The following is a 6,446-nucleotide window of genomic DNA, read 5'->3' as shown; positions in this document are numbered from 1 at the left end:
GAGACAAATCTCTGACAGAAGCAGACATCCACACCGGAGAACAGTATTCCAGTAAAGGAAGTACAAATGACCTCTATCAGGTTGCATTGATTTTATCACTGTTATAAATATAATATGAGGCCTTACGAACAATTCCTAACTTTTGTACGGCATTTGCTGAAACTATCATTATATGTTTCAAAACTTACACCTAAGAAGAGTTAAAGCTTCAGACTCATTCAGCAGAGTTCCATCCACCTGAAGGGGAAGATGGGGTGGGGTGGGAAACCTATAAGAGGTCTGCTAATCAATAGTGTTTTCGTTTTACTGGAGTTCAGCCTCATACCCCTCCGACTACACCATTCCCTGATCCGGTCAGTTGTCCAACTGAGGCTGAGGGCGGCTTCATTTCTCATAAGTGGAGACTTGACAACACCCACAAGTATTGCATCATCGACACACTGAGCAACCTTGTTTTCCAGGCCAACAACCATATCACTTGTATACCCTAAAAATAACAGTGGACCAAGAACAATGCCCTGTGGAACTCCAGGCACAATAAGTCTTGGTTCACTAAAGATCCCGTCCACAGCATCTCGCTGCTGCCCTACCTGTAAGGAAGTCTTGAAGTCATCCTAAAACATATCCACCCACTTCAGGATTCTGAAGTTTATAAACAAGTGTCTTGTGATCAACTAAATCGAAAGCAGCAATAGAATCTATCAGAATTACTCTGCACTAAAACCCTTATCAAGGTTCCCTTGCAGAGGGCATGTCAAGTCCAAAAGCGCATCGCGGGTACCTACCTGCTTCCTATGTGCATAGTGACTATCAGCTAACAGTCCTTTAGATTCCACATACTTACGGTATATAGTGGCTTAAAATTGTTTTTCATCAGCTTTGGAGAGCACAGGAAGAATAGACTGGCCTGTAGTTACTGCAGTCCGTAGACATGCCGATCTTAGGAACAGGCAACATATTAATGATACTAAGTCGACATAAAATTCTATAGAATCTACTCATCTTGGGAGACAACACACTTGAAATTTTTTTTTAAAAACAAAAGGAAGAAATGATCAGGGTGGTCTCCACCACAGCTATCAAGATTATCCAGAATTTTCTTAACATCCCTGGAGCGAAGAGCCAATTTTGTAAGAATAGGTCCAAGGTGACAAATATAAGGAAGAGGAACATCCTCAGGTGACTGTTTAGCTTCAAAAGCCACATGAAGCTGTTCAGTCTTTTCTCTAGAGCCAGTAACCAATCTGCCATCGTCTGTTAGTAGTGGAGGAATGGAAGAAGGGCACGACACAAAGATACATGATGCCCAGTTTGGTTCACCGCAGATGAGGCCGAGTAATTCTTTCTTGTGTCTTCAGGAATTACTGTGATTTTTCTTGGCTGTTTGGTAATTTCTATTCGCAATACGTTCGCATGTAAATCATATTTTACGATGTATATATACCTACCTATATATATATATATATATATATATATATATATATATATATATATATATATATATATATATATATATGTGTGTGTGTGTGTGCTTGTTTGTTTGTTTGTTTGTGTGAATAAACCAGACTTTGCATACGAGTGTAAGCAAGAATGAAAGTAATGTATATGAGAGAGAGAGAGAGAGAGAGAGTTATGCCTCCCCCTCCATTCTTGTAATGGGATGTACCAATTACAGTAATGGGTTCGAATCGTCTTTTGCGAGTATCCAGGGAGGGAGAAAGTGGAGGGAAATATTGGAATATCAAGAAATAAATGCCATTAGCCTAAATCCCGTGGGAAGATTTGTGTCTGGAGAGAGAGAGAGAGAGAGAGAGAGAGAGAGAGAGAGAGAGAGAGAGAGAATTGCTATAAATATGATAATAAAAACAGCAGTACAATATGAGGACCTGAACTCATTCCAGTAATTAGAACTGAAATAGAAGGGATGTACAGGCTCTCTCTCTCTCTCTCTTTCTCTCTCTCTCTCTCTCTCTCTCTCTGCATTCTTTGGCTGCCAAGTATTGTTAAATAATAAAATGTTAACTAAGTATCCTTTTGAAGAGGTTTCAAGAAAATGTCTGTGAAAACATAAGGATCTCTCTATCTCTCTGTCATTGTCTCTCTCTCTCTCTCTCTCTCTCTCTCCACATTCCCCTCTTTCCAGCCATTACGCTCCGTGAAACGCGATTTGTTCCCCTCACCCCAATTGGCCACCGGCTCCCCCACCTCTCATTCTCCCCTACCCCTACCCCATCCCCATCCCACCTCCGTCCCCTAGACCAGATTTTAGTAGCCGGCCATCGCCGACCACTTAAGAGAGAGCGACCATCTCTCACCCACTCCGTTTTTCTCCCGAACGCTATGGAGGAGGAGGAAGACGTAGCCATCACTCAAGTGAGCAAGCTCTGGTGTATTCTCGGGGGGCGAGGCGCCCCTTGGTGGTGTCAACCAGGGGCGCCCCCCCGATGGTGTCAACCAAGAACGCCCCCCGGTGGTGTCAACCAAGAACGCCCCCCGGTGGTGTCAACTCCAGTTTATGAATCGATTGTGGAAGAGGTAGTGGCAGGTTGTGAGTGAATGAGGCAGGAGTTATTGGTTTGTGTGTTTATATATATAATATATATAGATATCATCTTTAATCTATATATATACCTATATATATATGATATTATATATACATTAAAGGGTCGGTTGCCTGATGCGACTACTTCTTCTTCTCCACTGCTATTTCTATCCAAGGCATCATCATCATCATCATCATGGTCCACCAAACCTCTTCTCTCCAAAGTATCTTCCTTCACTTTCTCTCGCCATCTCATTCTCTGTCTCCCTCTCGATCCTCCTCCTCTATAACAGGTTCCTCCTCCCAATGATGTCCTCTTCACTCCCCCTCGTCATCCATCCATACATACATACACGATAATGAATAATTATAACATACATACATACATGCACATGAATGAATAGATATACAAATACATACATAAAATGCATTATTTTTGTGACAATAGGTCTTAACAGAAGTTTTCATACAAACATTCATGTTAAAAAATATTAGGTCACAGAAATTATAAGGATAAGGATAAATTATAACTGATTATTGCATATTCATCGGCCAGGGCTCGAACTTCGGCCTGTTTCCATGATAACGATAGTCAGTGACTTTGACTAACTACTCGGCTATCAAGAGATGTCTTGGCCTACGTAAGTTATCAGTTATAATTCCCATTTGGTTGTAAGTTATTTCCAAGACACAGTGTATTTGATATCAAATGATACTAGTGGGTTTTTTAATTTTTTTTTTTTACATTAAATGACATTCGTGGTTTGATAATTATCTGATTTTAACAGTCAAAGGTGCATGTGACAGAAATTCACGTATATACATACATACACACACACACACACACACACACACATATTATATATTATATATATATATATATATATATATATATATATAGATATATAAATAAATGATACAAGATCCCAAATACCCACATCGAGAATTACCGCTGTCAAGTGAACTTGTTTTCGTAATGTCAGCTTTAAGTGGAGGAGTTTCAGGCGTTTGGGGTAGTCACGAAAATCTATATTAAAGGAATAAAAAATTAATCCAGGGAATAAGCGAGACATTACTTGTGTGGGGGGGGGGGGGGGGCGGGGAAGAAACCGGGCAAATCAAAGATGAGTTTAATCGCAAGTGATAGAAAACAGACGAATAACTGGAGAGATTATGTACGTGGGTAAATGTGTTTGCCTCTAATGAAAACCTTGTCTGAGTTAACAGACGTAGATCATATCTCTGTTTCTGGCGGTACTCTGAGTATCGCTATATATATTTTCCCTTAGGGACTAGCGCCTCATATATTTTCCCTTAGGGACTAGCGCTGTCAGTGCACCTCGCATCGTGCACTATAGGCATTATTACACTGTAATGTATACATTACTCAAGTTTGTTCGTAGCGTTCGTAGGTTACCTAGCTGTAACTACGAAATTTTTGTTCAAACTTTTTACTTTACATCCATTTTTTTTATTCATATCTTCCATCTTGATGTCCAACCATTCCAATTGGAACCTCATATTTCCTTGTATTTCCCTTATATTTTCATCTTTTCATTTATCAATTGCGTTAACACATCATTTCTCTCCTAATAACCGATCTCTTTTATTTTTCTTTCTTTCTTTTTTATGTTACCATCTGTTGCCTCTTGTAAATGAACACCTTGATATTCTTTGAAAGCTTCAATTCCAAGCCAATGGCTCCTGTGGTGGGCTTGTTGTTTCTTATGAATACGATTCATCTTCTGAATAATAATAATACTAATAATAACAAAATTATGTAAGAAAATTCGTAAAGTTACTAAGCCTACGGGCGTAACCAGCCTCGTTTCACGGGCAGAACCAGCTCCGTTCCAGGGAATCCCTTCTCACCCCCAGCCCCTTCGGAGTAGTTTGGGGGAGGGGGGGAGGGGGGGAGGGAGGTAGGATGAAAATCCCATTATAAACCATCTTATGAGTCTCCACTATAACCCTGCCAAGTTTCATGCCCATCGGCCACCAGCCTTTTTGGCCGTGATGAATGACAGACGGACGGAGAGACATGCACGCCCATTATAATAAGATAATAATAATAATAATAATTATTATTATATTATATTATTATATTATATTATTATTAAAATATTATTATTGTAAATTTCGGAATACAAAACATCTGAGCAAAATGGAATCCTACATGTACTGGGGGGGGAGAGGGGGGGGGGAGGAGAGAGAGAGCGTAGACTTCAAGAATGTAGATCTTAGAATATACAGAATTTAATTATAGTGGACCAGGTGGAGAGGTTGGTTGACTCCCGGCAATGAGGTGAGTGGCCACTGTGTTTTGGGATTGGGGAAGACCAAGATGTGAGGCTTGCAGCCTCACACGCTTTATTAAACGTATAAGCTATTTACTGTAAATAGTGTTTTATGATGAACAAATGACGAAAGCCAAACTTTCTCTTGAACAAGATATTCGAACTTTCGCATAACAAACCCCCCCCCTCACACACACACACACACACATAAATCGTGTTAAAAATATTGAGAATTTCCTTCGACCTAAAAATCTTTGGGAATTAAATAAAACAAAAATCCCACAAATTCTAAAATTGGAAATCATTCGGAAACGGATTTTTTTTCAATTTTGCCCTTAACGAGGAGACCGGAAATCATTTTTCCATCTCCCCAGTGAAATTTCCTTAATTGCTTCCGTACCAGTGGCCGCCCAATTAGTCCGGAGGAGCGGTGGAATGAGGGCAAAAGATTCCGAAAAACTCGATCGGAAATTTGGAAAACGAGCTGATATGAGGAACTGATTAACCTCTTTGGTCTTCAAATTGTGGGAATGATCCCGGATTTATGCTGTTGTTTTGGCTTTCTGTTCGGTCAATATGTAAGTTGACTGTGTCCTAAATAATTGAATAAATTCTCACCCCTAGGCGTCACTCCAAGGTTCATTGCAGCGCCTTCTCGACCCCTAACTGCTGTCAACCCCCCCCCCCCCCCGTCCCCTCCATCCTTTTTTGTACCCTATTTCGTCTCCTCTTCCTTCCATCTTACTCTCCTCAACGCTCTACTAACGACTGTTTCATTATTATTTTCAGAGCTTAATGACCTCGCAAGTCCCAGAGCTTAGCCTTTGACCTCAATTTGAGGCTTCAATTTCCAATATGAGAAGAATGTCACGAAAGTTCTCAAATGGTCCATTATTGGAAAATGCCATAAACTATTTTCGCCAGTCAAGTCACATGATTCATTATTGCAAAGCCCACTGGCCAGCTCATTCCTCCAAATCATACGCATTGGAAACGACTGACCTATATTTCTCCCCAGCCACTGCGAATAAATTTATCCTTTAATGAATAAATAAACTATCGGATAAATTTATGGCAGATAAATATTCAAAACAAAAACTAAAGCACGTCAACTACAAATGTTTATCACGTATTAGAGGAATGAAATATGGCACCGAAAAAATACGTGCCCGGCATACGACCAGGTTTAAAATCCCGGGTTATCTGTTCATCACAAATATTCACAGAGCTTTGAATGAGTAAAACACGAAACTGCAAACGTTTTGGGTACACATCTGACTAAACATAAAGATTAATTTCTGGCAATTGCAATTATTTATTGCCTGTCAATAGGGAAAATATGACAATGGAGTAATTTATGACATGCAAATTTTTTGACGTTTGTTTTCCAAGATCACATACGAATAAAAAGTAAATTTTTGACATGTACATTTTTTAAGCTTGTTCTCCCCCCCCAAAAAAAAAACAATTAAAAAAAAACACACACACAAAGCCATAAAGCGTACAATTTGTGACAATGCAATTTTTTTCTAATTTACTTTAAAAAGTAAAATTATGACATGCAAATTTTTAAAAATTATTCTAAAAAAAAACTAACAAATAAACAA

The sequence above is a fragment of the Macrobrachium nipponense genome, chromosome 25 (genome assembly GCF_015104395.2).
Source record: "Macrobrachium nipponense isolate FS-2020 chromosome 25, ASM1510439v2, whole genome shotgun sequence".
NCBI lineage: Eukaryota > Metazoa > Arthropoda > Malacostraca > Decapoda > Palaemonidae > Macrobrachium > Macrobrachium nipponense.
Note: the sequence above shows the minus strand (reverse complement) of the source record.